The sequence below is a fragment of the Molossus molossus genome, unplaced genomic scaffold, assembly GCF_014108415.1.
Source record: "Molossus molossus isolate mMolMol1 unplaced genomic scaffold, mMolMol1.p scaffold_m16_p_1, whole genome shotgun sequence".
Taxonomy (NCBI): Eukaryota; Metazoa; Chordata; class Mammalia; order Chiroptera; family Molossidae; genus Molossus; species Molossus molossus.
Window position 1 is genome coordinate 226,675,446 of NW_023425344.1, and position 21,132 is coordinate 226,696,577.

General features: G+C 50.4%; 1 protein-coding gene across 2 annotated transcripts in view; it reads right to left on the bottom strand.

Annotated features, from left to right (window-relative positions):
- The window catches only part of MIDEAS (mitotic deacetylase associated SANT domain protein), a 65,642-nt gene that overhangs the window by 31,885 nt on the left and 12,625 nt on the right, over window positions 1-21,132 (bottom strand). The window contains exon 1 of one of the 2 annotated variants that reach the window (XM_036261197.1): window positions 7,134-7,214. The exons of the other annotated variant lie outside the window; for it this stretch is intronic. The gene's annotated coding sequence lies outside the window, so the exon portion shown is untranslated. Of the gene's footprint in view, window positions 1-7,133; window positions 7,215-21,132 lie in introns of those variants that run through there. 2 annotated transcript variants of the gene reach the window in all.

Below are 21,132 nucleotides of genomic sequence, written 5' to 3' on the forward strand. Positions count from 1 at the left end.
TCTGAATATCTCCACTATGAGCCAGTCTAATGGTGCCTGAATTCCTACCAGCAGCACTTCATTCCAAGAGTCAAATCACTGTTCCCTGTGCACACGAAAATAGCCTGTAGAAGTATGGGAGCTGCATGGTGAAGAGACAGGGCTTCAGGGTCCAACATAGTATCTTCCGGGCCCGGCCGGTGCGGCTCAGTGGTTGGGTGTCCACCCATGCACCAAGAGGTCGCCAGTACGATTCCCGGTCAGGGCACATGCCCAGGTTATGGGCCTGATCTCCAATGGGGGGCATGCAGGAGGCAGCCAATCGATGTTCTCTCTCATCGATGTTTCTATCTCTCTCTCCCTCTCCCTTCCTCTCTCTAAAAATCAATACAGAAAAGAAAAAAAATCTCTCTCTCTCTCTCTCTCTCCTGGCTTCTTTAATCATCAGCCTCTCTGTTAGTTTCCCTATTGGAATATGAGCATATATTATTTTCATCTCATAGTTATTGTGCGATTAAATGAGGTTAATATATACATGAAGTACCTGGCACAGGTTAAGGACCCCATAAATGTGATTTCGTCTCCCCCTTGCTGGGCAGGAGCAGCGTCACTATCAGTCTTCAACACCTGGGGGCTGGGGGAGACTGGATGGTCTGACTCTTTCAGTTCTACAGCTGGCTGAGAGGACTGGCCAGGAGCAGGACAAGGAGCCTAGGAGTCCCAGCAACAGCACTGGGCTCTGCAGGCATGTGGGGCATCTGGCCTAGGCACAGGCCTCTCCTGGTCTCAGCTGTGCCAGCAGGGTCTGCAGGGACATGGTAGGACAAGAGTCCCCAGATAATACCTGACAGGGCTTCTCAGCCTGTAATGGGGTCCTCACCCTCCTAGGCTCACTCTAAGAACAATAAAAGGGAAAGTGCTAGCACCTGAGGGAAGCTGGGAAGGAGGTGGCCACAGAAACTCTGAGCAGGGGCCAGAGGAACCGGGACCTGCAGGGAGCAAGCAAGCCTGCCGTGAGGCCACCACAGTGAATGTACCACCCGTGGAAGTGCCGCCTGGTTATTTTTGGCACCTCTTCTGCCCAAAGCCAGCAAAGAAAGGCAGCTGCTAGCAACATGGAAGGGCTGTTTACACGCGTGTGCAAGCACTGCTGCAGGAACAAAAAAGAGCACCAGCAGCCACTGAGCAGAGGCCTCTGCCTCTTCTTCCTCTCCCCACGGTCCCAGTGAAGTCCAATCTGTGCGCTGCATAGCTGACATAGCGTGGGTACTTCTGCTTTCACTCAGATCCAGTCTCCCAACCACAAAACTCACTCACACACACACAAACAGACAAATAAATAACTATGGAGCCAGCTGAGGACTGAGCCACACCCAGGAGCCGAGACAGTATTCCTCTGGGCTCTTCCTGCGCCCAGGCGGCCCTCCCAACTTCCAAACTGGGAGGGGCAGGCCACAGAGCAGCTCCTCTCCGCACTCCTTCGGCGAAAGTGGAGACAGTCTGTGGGAACCTCAAGGAACTCGCTGTCTCCAGCTTCCCCATTTGAAAATGAAGGAGCTGGACTAGATGTCCCAAAGTGTTTTCCAGCTCTAGGATGATTCCTGGGAGCGGGGGAGCCTAGGGGTACGACCAGGGGCCAGCTGGGGAGGTCAGACAGAGCAACCTCAGATGGGAAAGGGGATCTGAGCAGCAGCCAGGTAATGCCCCAAGAGGGAGGAGTAGAGGAAGAGAGGGAGGGGGAAGAGAAGGAAGAAGAGAGAGGGAGAAAAGCCAGCTTACAAGCATTCTCAGGGTTGGGAGTTACCACTTGAGCATTTCTGAGCTCCTTTCTGAGCTCTGGGACCTCCCCTCCAAGGAACTGGCAAATTCTGGCAACAGTAGTCTGGATTGGAGCCTCTGTCTGCCCAACTGCTGAAAAAAGCTGGGAATCGAAATCCCTCATCACTTTCCTTTCTCTCTGGGCTTCGTTTCCCCAGAGAAGGTGGGTAGCCTCAGAGGGAACCCCCTTCTGGCTGCAAGCCTGCTATACTTCCCTCTCCGCTCTGGAACAGACAAACCTTGCTCAGGCTGCTCCCCTCCCCCGTTCCTGAGACTCCTGGAGGAAGAAGCATTGCCTGGAAAAAATAACGCTCACACCAAAAGCTCCCTGCGGCTGGAGAGAAAGGCGGAGGGAACAGGGAGCACCTTCCCAGGCCCACCACAGTACCAAGCTATGTTCCAGGAAGAGTAAGAGCAGTAAGCACTGCCAGGGAAGCCTCAGGCGCCTAGCCCCTCCTCTCCCCACCACCCCTGCAAACCACAGCCAGCAATCAAGCCCCTCAGGGAGACCCCCTCCACCCCCACCCCAGCAAAACTCCAGCTCTTTTCTGACATGTGGCAACTTTCTTCTTATATAATATCTTGGTAGACAACCCCCTCCCCCATTTCTTTTTTTTTTTTTTTTTTAATCCTCACACGAGGACATTTTTGCATGTATCTTCAGATAGAGCGGTAAGGAGAGTGAGGAGAGGAGAGAGAGAGAAACATCAATGTGAGAGAGACACATCCAGTGGTTGCCACCCACACAACCCCAAACAGGGCCGAGGACAAACTGCAACAGAGGTCACTGCCCTTAGCAGGAACCGAACCCGGGACTCTCCGGCTCTAACCACTGAGAAAAAGTGGCCAGGGCCCTCCCCCATTTCAATTGGTGAAAGAGCCAAAGTACTCTTTGGAGGGACAACTCCCACCCCAAGCTCCACCCAAACCTCCATTGAGGTCACACTGCAAAACTTCAGGTGAAGCAAAGGCAAGGAGATTTTTCCTTGGCTGAGAGAGCAGCCTTCCTCCCACCCACGTGAGCAGGTCAGCCTGAGGCCTGGGTGGGTAGGTTCCTGATAGCACAATCTGATCTCTGGGAAGCTGAGCAGGGACAGAATCCCTTGCAAAGGTGCACGGGCACCAGAGTCTGGACTGGTTTAGGCATGAGTGGATCGCACAGTTGTGGCCAGGGCCTAGAGAGTTAGAAAATGAGCTTTATTTGCCCTCCTACCACGAGCTATACACCCTTAATTTCCTCTTCCCTAGGAGGAGCAAAAGGCAGACGGCTGAACTTGGTGGGAGCCTGTGAAATGCTAGTCATTACCTGTTGAGTACCTACCATGGGCCAGTGGCTTTGCATGCATGATCTTTTTTAAGCCTTCACAGCAACCCTCTGAAGTACTATTATCATCCTCATTTTACAGATGAGGAAACTAAGGTGCAGGAAGTTAAGCAATGCCCAAAGCCACCCGGCAAGTGGTGAGACTGGAGTATGAACCCAGGTCTACCCAGCCAGGTTTCCTTCAGTCACTGCCCAGGTACTGTCCACACACCATCCAGGAATGGTGTTCTGACTGTGGGGGTGGACAAGTTTTGCTGTTATTGTTCCCAAGTGTATGACTGTGAGAGCCCCTGTTAGTGTGCATGTGTTGGAGGTGGAGGGAGGGTGATCTAGATTCCAAATAGCAGTTTCTAACACGGAGGTTATGCTGTAATGCTTCTGATTCATAAAATGAGCTCACAGTCTCAGGGTATCCTGGATGTTGCTTCGAATGCAAATGTAGATCCCTTAAGTAAGAACTGGGGATTTCAGCACACTCCACATTGCTAATGCCCAGCACACAGGGTTGTTTTTAGTTCAGCCCCACACAGTCAGAGCGCTTTGGTGCTGAAGCAACCCCTCCAACAGAATGAGACCACTGGCTGCATTTCCTGCAGCCTTTGGTGAGTCAGGGAAGAACAGAGCTTCCAGGCTGCATGCACGTGCACAGGAAGGGTGACAACAGGCCTGGCTAAAGGAAATGCCCAGGTTGGCAGATTCCCAGGCAGGAGGCTCTATACTCTTTCACCCTGAGTTCCCACTGGGATCAGGATGACTGGGACACACTCTCCAGAAGGCAAGCCATTGGACAGGGCCAGGAAACTGGGTTCACCAGCACCAGGATCACTGGTACAGTATGAGTCCCGGCAGCAGGGCTCACTGACCCCACCACATACCAAGTCCACATTTTTTGAGGGAGATTTTTCATTTATTTGATCAACGAACACATACTGAACACCTACTAGACACAGACATTGTGGGAACAATACAGAGCTTACACTAGAGCAGAGGCTACGATAAGACTGAAATGTACTGTCAGCACTTTACATGTACTAATTCACAGACTCCTCACTGCAACTCTGTGGAGGAGGTATAGACGCAAGCTGAGTTGTGGACTACCCCTCTACAGCATAGACAGAAATGACTACATAAAGTGGAAATAAGTGTTGAGAAGAAGACTGAGGCTTCTCCAAAGTGGCACTTGAAACAGGACTACTGAAGTATAAGGAAGAAACTCCCAGCTATTTGTGGCCATCCCTACTCCACCATGAGCAAGGCTTCCTCCCGGGAGACCCAACTACAGGAGAGGGTCTATCAAGGCCAAAGAGTCCTGGACTGAGCCCATTCCCCTTCCGGGATACTAAGCCCCATGTGACACCCCCCTCCCCTAAATCCTTCTTCTACTTCTCTCTTCTCTTACTCAGGAGCCCAGAGGTCTTGGCTCCACTGGCTACAGAACTTCCCTGGGTTCTGTAGCCACAGGAGGCCCTCAGCTGAGTCTGTAACTACATACTGTTTTTTCCTTATTTCTTTCTCCATTTATTAAAAGAAGTAGCCCACAGGGCTAAACACTTGGGCTATTTTAATTTTTATATTATTTTTTTACTTTTATTTTTTACTTTTTTATTGAATTTATTGGGGTGACATTGGTTAATAAACTTGGGCTGTTTTTACGTTTTTATTCTTTTAAAATTTATTGATTGATTTTTAGAGAGAGGAAGAGAGAGAGAGAGAGAAACATTGATTTGTTGTTCCAGTTTTTTATGCATTCATTGATTGCTTCTTGTATGTGCCCTAACTGAGGATCAAACCCACAACCTTGGCCTATCAAGATGCTCTAACCAGCTGAGCTACCCAACCAGGACAGGGCTCTGGCTATTTTTAAATCCCACTTTTAAAAGTTGCACTATGGTTCCCAGGGGCATTCCAGGGCATTCATTCTAGGGTGGGGTGAGGGGCTGACAGAGCCACAGGGAGTGGGGTTCATCTGGTGCTTGGCAAGGCCACACTGGAAGTGGGCAGGCAGTCCCAGAGCGAGCTTCATGGGTAGGGGGTGGGAGGGTACCCCTCTAGGTTCTTCACCACCTTGTCTCCTGGAAGCTACTCAGACTAGAGTAACCAGCCAGAGGCCAATCCAAATAGAATGGAGACCCACCAGGGCCATGCAAGGAGGTGGTTTATCAGTAACTGAATGTTTACACCCCTGTTATTCAGTGTCCAGAGCAGAAGAAAAAAGACCCTTGCCCAGCTGGTGTGGCTCAGTGGATTGAGAGGTCCCTGGTTTGATTCTGGTCAAGGCACATGCCTGGGTTGCAGGCTTGATCCCCAATAGGGGGCGTGCAAGAGGTAGCCAATGGATGTTTTTCTCTCACATCGATGTTTCTCTCTCTCTCCCTTACTCTCTCTTTAAAAAAAATAAAATAAACATTTCAAAAAAGAGGACCCTTGAATTCTCAACCTGGGGAAGTTTCTCCTTTCGCCCTCATCCTGAAACCATCTAAAACCTTGTGGAAAGGGTGCATTTTTTATTCTAAAGGGGCATGTGCCACATCATTCCTGGGAAGTTCTGGAGCAAGACAGGTGATTTCTTTCCCACAGCCTGCCCACAGAAGAGGAGAGAACTGCAGTTCTACCACCCTCACCAGGCCTCCAATCTCAATCCTGAAGCTGCAGGGACAAGGAGAGGCCTCCAGGCCACTTACCAAACCAGGCTCCCCCTGCTGGAGCAAGCCAGACCTGCCCTCCCCCCAGTCACAACTGCCAACAGGGATCCCCTGCACACACGTGCAGTGGCGGCCTCCATAGTCATCCAGGGCCAGCCAGCTCTCCATCCATCCCATCGGCGTCTGAGCAAGGCTCTACAGGTCCGATGTAGGACGGTGGAAGCAGGAAGTAGCCAACAGAGTTATGACCAACAAAGTTTTAAATGGGGCAAGTAACTTCCCCTTTCATCCTTCTAGCAGCTCACTCTGGAGGTTGAGTTGGAATACCTAGTGGTCTCCACTTTGAGTGGCAAGTCTCTCCTCCAGGTCTGCCTTCCTTGGGGCTGAGGCTTGAAAGCCCCTGAGGGGCATCAGACCCTTATCCAGAGTCCTGGGCTAGGGCCCTCAGAGGGGCAACCTGATACTTCTGTATGTGTGAGTAGGAAGAGAGGTATGACTACCTCCACCAAGCCAGCCATATGCAGGGGCCAGACAAAATCCGGGCTCCCACGTTCTGCACAGGCACCACCAAACCAAGAATACGGCGAAGCGCCCAGAGAGCTCCGCAGGCCGCAGCGCGGGCCAACGAGGGCGGTGAGAAGGATGACAGGTCTGAGTGCGCCCGCAGCGCCGGGGTGCGTGGGGCCAGCACGCCTGCCCTAAACACTCCAGCTTGGGCCTCTCTACCTGTTTCCTGCCACCCCTGCACCTCTTTACTCAAACTCCCAGCGCGGGCAGTTTCCATGTCTGCTTTCCCGTGCACACTGGCAGGGGAAGGGGAAGGGGCTCCCGTGCCAAGTTCCTGCACTTAGTGAGCCCCTCCTGACGCCTCCTGGGCCTGAGATCTGTCACGCAAGCCGGTCCCTGCGGACACCACGTTTCTCTCAGGCGGAGGAGGAGCAGCCGTGCTCCTGAGCTGCCGCCGCTGGGCCCGCGGGTGGGGAGGGTTTTCCTGCCGGGGCCGCGCCCGGGTGGACTGGGGCCGCGCGCAGCTGCGTAGCTGCACAAACACGGCGGCGGGTTGGCGCTGCACACGCAGCTACGGCCGGGGGTTGCGGGTCACGCATGGGCAGGATGCGGGGGGGGGGGGCATCGCATACCCACACCTACGCACACCCACGCACACACTCAGTTGCCCAGGCCGCAGAAGTTGACGCGCCGCGCCCCCGGCAGCCCCGCGCCCCAGATCCGGGCCGCGCCTGCAGAGCTGCAGCCCGCGCGCCCAGCCGCCACCGCTTGCACGAAGCTGGGGGTGCCTTGGCCGCCGCACCAGGGTGGGCCATGCCTCGCCTCGTGCAGGCCTCGGCCGCGGGCCCGGCAGTCCCACTTACCCGCTCCTGCCCGAGCTCCGGCGTGGACTACTCCTTTTTCGCCACGGGCCGCCGCCTTCGGTTGCCTCTTAGACTCCAGACGCCTGCACGCACTCCCCGATTTTAAAAACAAACAGGCGCCGCCGCCGCCTCCCCGCGGCGCTCGCTGGGCTTCCACCAGCCCGCGCCTCCCAAGGCTGGGAAGTTTGCTGGCAGGGCCCGGGAGGGACGCGCGGGCTGTCACCCCTCGCTCGCGGCGCAGGAGCCTCGGCGCACCCCGCGCCAGTGGTGCCCGCCTGGCGATCGCTCTCCCTCCCTCCCTCCCTCCGTGTCACCCCCAGTCCTGCGATGCAGTGTCAGGATTGCACTGCTCTGACTCATCGGTTGAGCTCACAGCTTGGAAAAAAAAAAAGCGAGGGCGAGAGGCAACAGCGAAGGAGGAGGACTCTCTGAGGTGCTACAAAGGATTGCACAATTCGGGGCTGGGTGCGCGGAGCCCCAGCGGCCGGCCAGCGCGCGGCACGGCGGCGAGCAGGAACCAGCTCTACCACTTCATCAGCACAACTGTCTCTGGTCGGCCTCTCCACTAGCAGGCCCAGCGCCGCCCACTTCCTGCGACCAAATAAGGGCCGGGAAGGCGTCTTTAAACCTCCGGCGGCTGGCCTGAGCTGGGGATTTCCAGCAGACCTCACCTCTCCTCCGGAGTCCGTCGCCACCCTCCCCTGGCCCAGGCCGGCGCCCCCCGATGGCTTTGCTGGAGCAGGCCACGAGGCTTGTTCCTTTCACACCAAGGTCAGGAGGAGACGGTGACGAAATGTTTGGAAACCCATCGGGCCTGCCAGGAAAGTGTGTGTGTGATGTTGGGGAGGATACAAGTCGCTTTCTTCCACAAAGAATTACTCTCTGGTTTTGGATACGGTAAATCATGCACAGTCCTCTCCAACGCACTTTGCTAACAGTCTTCCCTAGTTTCACTTGTGGCTCGTCAGCATCCTAGAGGTGTAGAAGTTGCTGAGAAACTGGCCCCAGCCCTTATGAAAGACCCACGTCTCAATTACTTAAGTAAAAATCTCCTGGGTTTAATTCTAAGCAACTGAGGCCAGAGTTGGGGCAGCCTTTCAATGTGTGCCCACATTTCCCCCACCTTTCCCACTATCCCCCTGATGCCTCCTTGCCTGGCTGCTGGGAAGATTAGACATATTTCTACTACTCAGGAGATCCTTGCTAGCCCCCACATTCAGTGAGGCTCCAGAGCCAAAAGAAAGTCCAGGGGAGGAAGCCCTGTTTCTCCTGGTTCCTTCCATTTTTTTTTTTTTTTTCATGGAGATGGGTAAGAAGTAGATCTTCCTCTGAAGGAAAAAACAACACTGAAGAATACACTATGTTCTAGCCGTCACTTTTCCCCATGGCCAGTCCTGACAAGCAGGTGCATCCCTTTTCTCAGGGAGAAGGGAAGGGACAACAGAATGCGATTCTTACAGGCCCTCTGAGTCTGCAGGGCAAGGGCAGCCTCATTCCCCACCCCCAGTGGCTGACAGAGACACTACTCAGGCCTTCTGCCTAAACCTCGAAAAACCCACACTTGCTTCTAAGGGGCATGACCTTCCTGTCCCCTTCCACCCCTTTGCTGGCCTGTGTGCATCTAGCTTACACCCAGCCTAGGTGGAAAAGGGCTTATCTGCAACCTGCTGTGACAGATATGTCAAAGTAATGACAACTTGAAACAGTCATATCTGCACAATAAAGCTAATTATGCCAGGGGACTAGATGAGCTCTTGAAATGCCTTCCAGTTTAAAAGTCACGATTCTGTGATTGTAAAAAGTGAATAGAGGACCTGGGGGAACTACCTCAAAAAAGAAAAGCCCAGGCTCCCAGATTTAACATCTTCTAGGTCAGTATTGTTTATGACAATTCTCAAAGCACATTCCTCACACACAGAGCTTTGTCCCTCCCATTTTACAGATGACAGAGAGGTTTTACAGAAGTTCAGAGAGGTTAAGTGACCTGCAGAAGATCACAGGGCAAGTCCATCCCCTCCTAGAGAAAGGCAGTGAGCAACTGAAGGTATGCAGGCCCCCAAGTAGAGGCTAGGCTCTTAAGCAGAGGCTCAGTGTAAAACCTTTTTAAAAAATATGCTTTTAGTAATTTTTTAGGCAGAGAAGGGAGAGAGAGAGATAGAAACATCAATGTGAGAGAGAAATGTCAATCAGCTGCCTCCTCCACACCCCCTACTGGGGATCAATCCTGCAACCCTGGTGTGTGCCCTGACCAGGAATTGAACTAGGACCTCTCAGTCCACGAGAGGACGCTCAATCCACTGAGCCACACCGGTAGGGCTAAAACCTTTTTTCGCTTGTCTTGTTTTTACCTTCCCACTGACACCTCATCCAAGTGAGGGAAGCAAAAGCAAAGTCACTTGTCTCCCGTGTCCACTACTGCCAGGTTCCTCTGCAGACCTGTGGCATCCTGACCTTTTTCTATAGCCTAGCCCCTTGAGGGAGCCCTGAGAGCCAGTGCAGACCAGCCCTGCACAGGGATGTTTCCAACCAACCAGAAAACCCAGCTGGGGAGCACATTCCTAGAGGAGCCTGCCACCAGGGAACAAATAGGAGCGACTCCAAAGGGCACTTCCCAGCCTAATCCCACCAGTACTTCCTCCCTGTCCCTTGCTGGGCTCTGCATGGCCCAGGAAGCAGCATGGGGGGGGGGGGGGACAGTGGCAGGATGCAAGAGAAACAGAAGTCAGCAACCTGGAGGAGCTCTGCTCATGTTGGAGTTTATCCTTTCACCCCAACTAAATGTCCAAATTCAGCCCTCCTCAGAAAGGAAGAGAGGGAGGAAAGGGGGTGTGTGTGTGTGTGTGTGTGTGTGTGTGTGTGTGTACGTGCGCGCGTGTGCACCAGACTGTCCCAGATGGCCCCTGCCTGGCAGGAGAAGCCTACCTCTCAAAGGCAGGCAGATGAGGATATGTAAAGAAAGCTGCGGCTCTTCCAGGAAAGCCCTGGAGGTCAGTTTTGCTGCAGATATGACAGTGCAGAATCAATGACATGTGAAGTGAAAGTTTTGGTTTCAGAAGCTCCAGCCCTTCCTACAGGCTTCCTGGGCAACCAAGAAGGATGACCTTGGAGAAGAAAAAAAAAAAAGGAATCTTACCCAAAGAGTGGGCTTTTTTCCACCACTGACCTTCACAAACTGCAGGAAAGAGAGGAGTACAAAGTTCAGTTCACAGGGAGTGTGTCTGCTGAGAAACACTTCAGGAAGCAAAGCACTCTAGACGGGACTGCAAACCCTGGGTCCCAGTGAGGGAAGAACAAGGCACTGGAGAGGCTTCCTGGCACTGCATCTGCTCTCTGGACTTTGCTCAGAGTGATCCGTCACTGCCGAGTGGCTGGCACCAGTGTCCATTTCTGGGACAGCCTGAGACCATTAAGCTTCCACTAGTGAATTTTATGGTATGTGAATTATATCCAAATAAAGAGGAAAAAAAGTTTCCAAAGAAGCCAGCTTGTTACCACCCACCCACCTCCATTAACTTTCTGCTGCTCTCACTCACTATTTAAAAGAGGGGTTTTCGCCGTGGCCGGTTTGGCTCAGCGGTTAGAGCATCAGCCTGCGGTCCTGAGGGACCCGGGTTCGATTCCCACTAAGGGCATGTACCTCGGTAGCAGTTTGTCCCCGGCCCTGGTTGGGTCGTGCGGGTGGCAACCACTTGATGTGTCCCTTTCACGTCTATGTTTCTCTCTCTCTCTCTCTCTCTCTTCCTGTCTCCCTCTCCCACTCTATCTGAACAAAAATAAAAAAATAAATAAAAGAGTTTTGCCCTGGCCGGTTTGGCTCGGCGGTTAGAGCGTCGGCCTGCGGTCCGGAGAGACCTGGGTTCGGTTCCCGATAAGGGCATGTACCTCGGTTGCAGTTTGTCCCCGGCCCTGGTTGGTCGTGCGGGTGGCAGCCACTCGATGTGTCCCTTTCACGTCTATGTTTCTCTCTCTCTCTCTCTTCCTCTCTCTCCCTCCCACTCTATCTGTGCAAAAAATGGAAAAATGTCCTCGGGTGAGGATAAAAATAAATAAAATAAAATAAAATAAAATAAAAGAGGGGTTTCCTTCTCCCCCAGCCCTGTGCCTGCCTTCTTGTCCTTTTCCCATTGTCCCTTCTCTGTCAGAACCTTTCTATCAAGGTCCACACACATGGGGTGTTTAAGTGAATAATCAACCTTTACCAGAGAGTGGGGAATTGGAGGGTACAAACACAGTTGAAGAAATCACAAGTCCACAAGGCTGGGCTGACTTGGGGTCCTGCCTAACCAAAGCTAATGCACTGTGCAATCTTAGAAAGTTGACATTTCCTTCTCTAAGCCCATGAGAGATGTACTGTGAAGTATTTGTTACATGAATAAAGAAAGACTGCCCACCTTCTAGGGATTTGGGAGAATCACAGGACAAAACACTGCCATGTAACTGCATCATGCTTTGCTCATATAAGACATTACGATGACTATTTTCTTTCTAAATCCCCCTTTCCCCAAACCAGCTTCTTCTCCCTTTCAATAACCTAGTCCAGGCAAGGTTTTTTTTTCCCTCTGCAAAACCCTAGGTCCACCCTATCAGCCTCAGGATGACCCTTTGCTGGGCTCTGCATAGAGAGACTCTTTCCAGCACTGACTCAGTGTCCCACCCTGGTGTCCCTCCAAGGCTTCTCTCCCAGGCCCTGCTTTCTGTATTCTTTCCTCCAAGCTTTTCCACAGTGCTGCCTACCCAGCCTGAACAGGGACACTCCTTTGATAGCTGTGCCTTCTCTTTACACCTCTTTTTGCCAGGTCCTTTCTGAGTGAGCTGGAGCTCAAAACCACATGGCCATTAAATCAAGCCAGTGTGTGCTGAGAAGTCCCTGCGCTGTCTTTCACCCTTGAAAACCCAGGGGACCCTCCTCTTCAGTTCACATTCACTTCACCTGTTCCAGGGCAGGGCCAGGCCTGCCACACCAGCCCACAGCTGTCTGCATCTCTTGGCCCTCCCCCCACCCCACTCGTTCTCTTGCAGGCTCGGGCCAGGTTCTGACTGCCTTTGTCAGGCCTGATAGGGAGCCTCTACAGATGTCCCCAGTTGCTGCTGTCAATCTGGGAGAAACGTCTGGCTGGGTATAGGGAGAAGGAGAAGGACAAAACAGGTGTGGCTGCCAGGCAGGGCCACGAGGACAGAAACGCCCTTTCTTCAGAGCCAGAGCTGCCAGCTTCCCAAGGGACTCCCTTCATTTCAGCACAGTTCCGTGCTCCCCACAGACCCGACCCAGACAGACTCCTTCACTAGCTGTTCTCTGGAGCTCCGCTTCCCTATCTTATGGCAGTGGGCCAGGAAGAACGGGACCCTGAGAGCCAACGGGACATGCTTTAAAGCAATTTGAAAAAATGTTTTTATTGACTTTTTAGAGAGAGAGGAAAGGAGAGAGAGATTGAAACATCCATGTGAAAGAAAAACATCCATTGGCTGCCTCCTGCATGCCCCTTACTGGGGATCAGGCCCGAAACCCGAGCATGTGCCCTGACCGGGGATCGAACCAGGACCTCTCAGTCCATGGGATGCCACTCAATCCATTGAGCCACACTGGCCAGGCAAAGCATTTTTTTTATTGATTGGTTTTGAGAGAGAGAGAAACATCAGTTTGTTGTTCCATTTATTTATGCATCCATTGGCTGATTCTTGTATGTGCCCTGACAGAGGATCGAACCTGCAACCTTGGTGTAGCAGGACAATACTCTAACCAACTGAGCTACCTGGCCAGGGCAAGCATTATTTTTAAATGAAAACAAATACTGATACATCATGTACTAGGATTCAAAATTCATATTCATGAGAGTCTACAGATAAAAGCACAGGCTGAGATCTGAGTCCAAATCTTGGCTCACACTAGCATGACGACCTTGAACAAACTACTTAACCACTTGGTGTTTTCGTCTGTAAAATGGGACGATAAGAGCTTAAAACAGTGTCTGGCATTCGTTAAGTCTTTGTAAGTATTGGCTATCATGTTGTCTCATCTCCTCACTGCTCTGCTTGCTTCTAGTCTTGCACTCTTACCATCCACACTGCCATCAGAGTGATCTCATCTCTTTTCAATAGCTCCCATCACCTACTGAAAAAAGCTGACAGTAGTAGCCAGCCTGTTAGGCATGATCCTGCTTTGCCCCACTTCCAAGCCTCAGGTCCACACAGCCAAACAAACTGCAGTTCCTCAAGATGCCTGCATTCTCATGTATGCTTCTCCTCCTCCCACCTTTATCCACAGGTTAAACACATACCCTGTTCTCCCACTAGACTTGAGCTGAATGGCAGCTCTTCCAGGAAGCTTGCTTGATAACGCCAAGCAGAGGAAGGACACTGGAGTGAATACTGCTGGAACCCTTCCGAATCCCCTTCATCAGGCTGGTGCACCATTCTCCAGCTGCTCAGGGCTCACAGCTGTCCCTTTCTCAAAGAGAGTCTTTGCTAGGAGAAAATACTGCAGCCAACACTGGTGGGGGGTGGTGGTGAGGAAGAGGTGGGTGGGTTCAAAAATTCAGCCCCCTTGCTTCAGGTAGGATCAAATTCGTGCTGGTACAATTCATGTTCCAGGGCTTCCTGTGGGATCCAGCTGTAGCAACACATTCTTCCTTGCTTGGCTTCTTCCCAAGCCCTAGCCTGCTTCCTTCACCCCCTTCCTCCTGACAGCACTTCCTAAATCAATCCCAGACACCCCAAACTGTCTCAGTCTCTGCCCCTAAGGTTCAGAAAAACCACTGCCTCCCCTAAACTCCCATGGCATCCTGTTATTGACGTTTACTCCACCCCCTGCACATTGCCCCACAGCTGCTTACTGCGCCATCTCCCTACTAGGATCAGAGCCTCCGAAGGGCACAACCTAGATCTCAGTGGCCTTGTATCCCCAGTGCCTACACACAGTGGGTGCTCAGTAAATGCTTGCTGATAAATGCATGGATAAAATAATATATGTGAAAATTGAAGGTAAGCAATAAAACTTAACAGATTATTTTTAGCATTACTATTCTATTTCTCCCATTCTAAGATGTACATTTCCCCCCATTTTAGCATCTCTGAAATCAGGATGCCTTTTAAAATTGATAGCATGTCATGGCGTAATTGGCAGCATTGTCTCTTTCATCGTTGTACATAAAATAATGGTGCAACCTGTAATCACTGGCTTCTTAAGTTCAACAGTGTATGGTATTTTTACTGCTACTGCTACATTAAAGCCTGATCTCCTGGGTTCTGGGGCCTGCAGGTCAACGTCCAAAGAGCTGAGAGCCCCCATCACTTGAGCTTAGTACTGTTGCACAATCAAGCTCTCATAAAATGACCTGCAACTTCCCGGGCTCAGAAGGATGCCTGTGTCCACACACCTCTGGAAACCCCCATGAAAGCATGCCAGTGTGGTATGGAACAAGCTCTGAACTGGTAGTCAAAAGAGTAAAGTTCTAAGCCTGGTTCTTCCTCTGATTTTCTGCATGACCCCACACAGGACCTCAACACATTTATTGAGCATCTACTAAATGCTTGACATAATACCAGCCCACTGGATCCACCCAGTATCCTAAGAGGAAGCCATTATCCCCATTTTATAGATGAGGCTAAGGTTCAAAAAGTTCAACACCTCTCCTAAGGTCATACAGACAGAATGAGACTGCTGGACTCCCTCAGTCCTTCTCCCTCTCTGGGCCTGTGTTCTCCCAATAAGGAAGTCAAATAATGAGGGGTCACAGATCGGAGGCTCACAAATCATTCTCACCTCCCGATATATTTTATTTGACTATATAATGTGTTTTATTTTAATTGACTTAAATTTATTGTCAACATTTTTTTTTTCTTTATTGATTTTTAGAGAGAGAGAGAGAAACATCAATGAGAGAGAGCATCAATTAGCTGCCTCCTGCATGCCATCCCCATTGGGGATTGGACCCACAACCTGGGCAAGTGCCCTGACCAGGAATCGAACTGGCAACCTCTTGGTGTATGGGCCAGTGCTCAACCACTGAGCCACACTGGCTGGGCTATTGTCAACATTTTTTTTTATCCTCACCCGAGGACACTTTTCCATTTTTTGTTCAGATAGAGTGGGAGGGAGAGAGAGAGAAAAAAAAAAACATCAATGTGAAAGGGACACATCAAGTGGTTGCCACCTGCACGACCCAACCAGGGCCGGGGACAAACTGCAATCAAGGAACATGCCCTTAGCAGGAACCGAACCCAGGTCTCTCTGGACCGCAGGTCGATGCTCTAACCGCTGAGTCAAACTGGCCAGGGCCTATTGTCAACATTTTTTAAAAGCAGGAGTGTTAAGCTAAACAATAAGAATTTCTGGTTTGTCATGAAAAAAGTCGTAACACTGGCCACATTGAGCCCACTTTCTTGGAGGTGGAGCTGAGCAGCACTGCCAGGGGAGTAGCAGTGCCGGGGGAGTAGCAGTGCCGGGGGAGTAGCAGTGCCGGGGGAGTAGCAGTGCCGGGGGAGTAGCAGTGCCGGGGGAGTAGTAGTGCCGGGAGAGCAGCACTATGAAGATAATAGCACTTCAATAGGCATAGCACTATGATGAGACTCACACATCCTAATTTCTCCCAGATTCCACCCCTTCCAAGGCCACAGGTCATTGTTGTTTATCTCACTTGAGCTGTTTTCAAACCCACAGCCAGCCTCAGTCATTGAGATTTCCCCTGTTCCCTACAAGCTTTAAGTGGGTGACCCTTACACCAGATGAACTCCAGTACCCTCTCCAGCCCAGAATCTCTCCAAGGAGGCCACTTTATGAACCTATTTTGGAATCACTCAGACAAGCTCCTGCCTTGAATCTACCTCCCCTTAGGCCTTGGTCACAGCCCCCCCCCCCATTGTCTGTCCCTCCCACTCCCTTCCACCCCACCTATAGCATCAGTCCCAGCCAGGGGAGGACTGAGGGCCTGAGTGGCTGAGGTGGGGAGCCAGGCAGGTATGGAGATGAGTTAGCCCAGGTGAGGAGCAGGGCCCACCTGGGGAAGGAGCAGTGAGGAAGGCAGGGCTCTGTGCTTCCCAGCAGACAAGTGGTTAAGGACATAGATGGAAATGGGGCGGCTCTGCAGTGCCAGGAGATGAGCACGGTTTGACACATGAGGAAACACAAACAGTAAATCATCAGGAGGAAAAATGTAGTCTCAGCAGCAATTTAAGAAATTCAAATTAGAACACCATTAAGGACCCATTATGGCCAGAGTAATGTGAAAATAAGTAAATAAATTAAACAAGAAAGCTGCTGTTGGCAGGGCCATCAGTAAACAGCCACGCATTGCCTGGGACTGATGCATTGCTGGGCCGCTGCAAACTTCAAATCTTTCTAGAACGTGATCTGGCATTGTGTTCCAAGAGTTTAACACCTTGACCAGGTCATTACCATCAGGGGACCAGATCCTACGGAAATAATCTAAAATTATTTCCTGAAGGAGTTTTTACAAAAGGAATCTATAAAAGGAGTTTTTACAAAAGGTGCTCACAGCCCTTGATGAAATTCATTCAGATTACGGCATGGTATGACAACAGAATGAAATAAAAAGGGACTGACACATGGAAACACTGATGAAACCATTTGATGAAATGTTCAGTAACAAAACTAGCACAAAGAAATAATAGAGGTAAACTTAGAAACTATGTTAAAACTTCCACAGGAATATTAGCAGCAGTCAGAAGAGAGTTCCGAACAATGTAAATTGCTAAGGTGGAATGTTTATTCTGTTAAATTGGTCAAGATAGTTTAAATAACAATAATGATGATGATATTGCTGACATAAGGGCCACTGAATAGGATTTCCTCATCATAAAAATACCCCAGCCCAGGTCCCAGGGGACAGGGAGGCCCAGGCTCCTGACTTGATAAAGAAGGAAGGAAGGTAAATGGGAGAGGAGGGGTTATGACTGTGGGCAGGGGAGGGCCCCAGAGCTTCCCTTATCAGAAAAGCTCTCAAAGGTAGCTCTCACCAAAGAAACAAAGTTACATACATTAACCCACAGCATTTAACCTTCAAAATCCTGGGTGCTAACTCTTACTGCTGTATTTGCGCTCTCAATTTTACTAATGCCTATTTCAGCAACTTCGGAGGTGACACCAGGGTGCTTTGTGGGCTAGCCTAGGAACCCAATCACCATTTATAGCATTGTTTCTATGGAAATGTATTTCAAGCTTCAAGAAATTGAGGTGCTGACAACCCTGGGGCAAGCACGTGGTCTCTAAATTAGGGAACTGAGATGAGCAGTTATTGCTGGGTCCTGGGCTCAGGAAGACAACTTGTTACTAAGATTCTGTGAGAGTTAATACATCACCAGCAATGATCTCGCTGGAGTAGGACTGAGGTCACTGCAGAAGACTGGGATGGGATCAGAGCATCTAGGAATGAACACGAGATTCTAGGAAAGCACATGGATCTCCCCACCCCTGCCTCCAAACACATACGCCAGCACGCGTACCGTGGAAACGTGGAACTGGCCTTCACACTCCTCGTGAATATCCAGGCGAGCCCTGAACCCATGCACTTTCCAATTTCTCTCTGATCCTGGCAAACCTCCAACCACAAGGCCCTATTTCAGTCTGATCTTGGAACAAAAAAAACCCTCCAAATCTTTTGACAGTTCTGGAATTTGGCCTTAGAAGATAGATACATGCTTGAGATAACCAGGGCACCAGCAGGGACTGGCCATCTCCCCACATGTGCTCTGCTGCAGTGGCTTCTGTTTGCAGGCTCCAGCCTGCCTGCTCCGGGCCTGCCCAGAGCTCTCCAGTTCTTGGAACTCCAAACAGCATTAAGGAGTCTCCATCTTCTGTGCTGGTCACAAGGAAAGGATGATCATGGGCCCTCCAAACAGGCTCCTACATGTCAAGAAAGTTTCCCATTGAGAAAAAAAGGCTACACACACAGAGGCAAACCCAAGGAGGTGGGCAAAAAGGCTGCTCACTGAGCATCCCAGGCACCAAAATGCCAGAGATATGAGAAAATGGTCAGAAGAAGGACAGCTGCTCAGCCACAAGGCCATACCTGCAGTTGCAAGTCACAGCAGAGCTCATGGCAAGATGGGTGGTCAGAGGGTCCTGCCTACTAAGCCAGAGATAAACTGGATAAATGTGGGGAGCTTAATGAGGCCAGCACTAAAGGGCAACTCTAAGTTTCAATACCCTAATAAATATGTGCAACCCTGGAAACACCCCAGACATTAACTCACTGGGGCTCCAGTTGGGTTAGAGCCGGTGGCAGGAGGTCAGTTTGCAAAGCACATCCTCCCTGCTGCCTATTTGAACTGCAAAAAAGAGAATCCTTTGCCTCCCCCTGTGGCTGGCGCCTGCAGGGACAGGCAGCCTGGAAGTGAGTGGGTGGCTCAGAGCCCAGTCTCAGGGCACAAGGCTCACTGCACTGGACTCAGTGCACTGGCTCACTGCACTGGAAATTCAGGTAGGAACAATAGTCTAGGGCTCTGAAGCCACTTGGAAGTAGCCTGCACCAGGCAGAGTCCACACTGGGAGCCCCACAGTTATACAGTTAGCATGCATGTGAAATCAGATCTCCAGTTACTAAAAGACCCAAGTCAGCCAATCTGAATACTCCAGCCCCTGCAGTGCTGATGGTAAAACACAGCAGCAGTTCTGTCTTCCTGGTAACAGATGAGAGGCTTGGAGTTCCTCCCCTGGCCTCCTCCTTACCCAGATCCAAAGTCTTTGATATGTTAAGGTCTCTTTTTTTAAGTATATATATTTCTAAAGCAATTTCAAACACACAGATACTCCATTCATAACCACACTTCACCTAAATCCAGTATTTACCTTATGCCAATTTACAGTATAGGCAACGTAATAAGTTTATATGCACTCATCAAGTGGATGTGCAATTTTGCCTGCTAAAACAGCTGCCACTTTCCTGGCCGATACAGCACCGTGGTCAGAGCATCAGCCTGTGCACCAAAGGGTCGCCGGTTGGATTCCAGGTCAAGGGATCAAGGGCATGTATCTGAGTTGTAGGTTCCATCTCCGGCCTGACCAGGGCAACCAATCGATGTATCTCTCTGACATACATGTTTCTCTCTCTCTCCCCCTTCTTCCCTCCTTTCCACTCTCTCTTAAAAAAGAAAAATCAGCCCTGGCCGGTTTGGCTCAGCAGTTAGAGCGTTGGCCTACGGTCCTGAGAGACCTGGGTTCGGTTCCCGCTAAGGGCGCGTACCTCGGTTGCAGTTTGTCCCCGGCCCTGGTTGGTTGTGTCGGTGGCAGCCACTCGATGTGTTCCTTTCACATCGATGTTTCTCTCTCTCTCTGTTCCTCTCTCTCCCTCCCACTCTACCTGAACAAAAAAAATGGAAAAATGTCCTCGGGTGAGGATAAAAAAAAAAAAAAAAGAAAAAGAAAAATCAATGGAAAAAATATCCTCAGGTGAGGATTAACAACAATCACAACAAAACCAACAAAAAAACAGAAGCCACTTTTCCACCAATATTAATCGACATTTTCCCATTAATTAATATCATCTTCATATTAATTTAACAGTGACACAATATTCACTGTCTTGATATCATGAATTATATATCATGTGGAACATTTAGGCTATTTATAGTTTTTTTGCTATTTTAAACAATATTGCTATAAATATCTTTGTGCATATATAGTTCTTTTCCTCTTTAGAATTATTTCCTTATAATACATTTCCAAGAATAATACTAATAGGTAAAAGGAAATTAACATTTTTATGGCTTTAAGTTCTACATTTAAAAAATATATTGTTTTGTGTGAATTACCTGGACTATCTGTATTCCAAAGTAGTTTTCCTGACTACACCTCCCAATCCTACCAGTCAAGATCTACACTTAAAATCCACTTTTCCCAGCTCCTCAGTGGGCTGGGCATCTGGAGTACACGCCTATTGATTGAATAGATGTTGGAGGTAGCTCAATTGATCTGCTGTGGAGGGATAAGAAAGGAGGACAGAGAGATGTGGGAAGGAAGGTAGAGGGCTGGGATGGATACTAGAGGGGAGCAGGCTCTGTGGAGGCAGAAACAAAGGCAGGTCCCACATTCTGTCCCTCCCAAAACAAGTCAATACCTCCCTGGACATCCCCAGCCTACCCCCACCCCCACCTTCCCCGAGCTAATCTTCCAGAGCCGAGAACAAAGACACACTTCAAATTTCTAAAGGAGATTTTAGAAATACTATGTGCTTCTAGGGTCTGGACATATACTTTAAAAATGACAGAAGCCATGCACTTACCATTGCAAGTAGGCCCATGAACATTGTGGGCTCAGCCCTAAGGGTGGTCCCACTTTAAGAAAGAAAGTTCTGCCCTGGCCAGTTTGGCTCAGCGGTTAGAGCGTTGGCCTGCGGTCCAGAGAGACCCGGGTTCGGTTCCCGCTGAGGGCACGTGCTTCGGTTGCAGTTTGTCCCCGACCCTGGTTGGTCGTGTGGGTGGCAGCCACTCGATGTGTCCCTTTCACGTCGATGTTTCTCTCTCTCTCTCCCTTCCTCTCTCTCCCTCCCACTCTATCTGTACAAAAAATGGAAAAATGTCCTCAGGTGAGGATTAAAAAAGAAAGAAAGAAAGTTCTCCTCATCAGCCTGGTGGGAAGGATGTTATCACACAGCACTCTCTAAGTGGCATGCAGATCCCTAATAACTATACCATAGGTCCCACTGTGATGCACCATAAACACACCACCTGCCAAGCTTCATTCATAAGCTTGTGGAATTTTCAAGCAGGAAAGGACCACATGTAGTCTAAGCTTCCCATTCTATACACAAACCAAGATCCAAGTCCCTGTTTTGGGGCTCCACCAGCAAGTGCTAAACTAAAGGAGGCCATCATCCAGATGACCAGCTCACCAGCTTGCATCCCTGACCCAGGCGAGCTCCTGGGCCTGCCCACTGCTCCCTCACATCCCCTCCGGCTGCCCATGAGACACCTACTATGTGCCAGGCACAGGTGTAGGCCAGTGAGGAGACAGGCACACCCGCAGCTGATGCCAGTGTCCTACAGT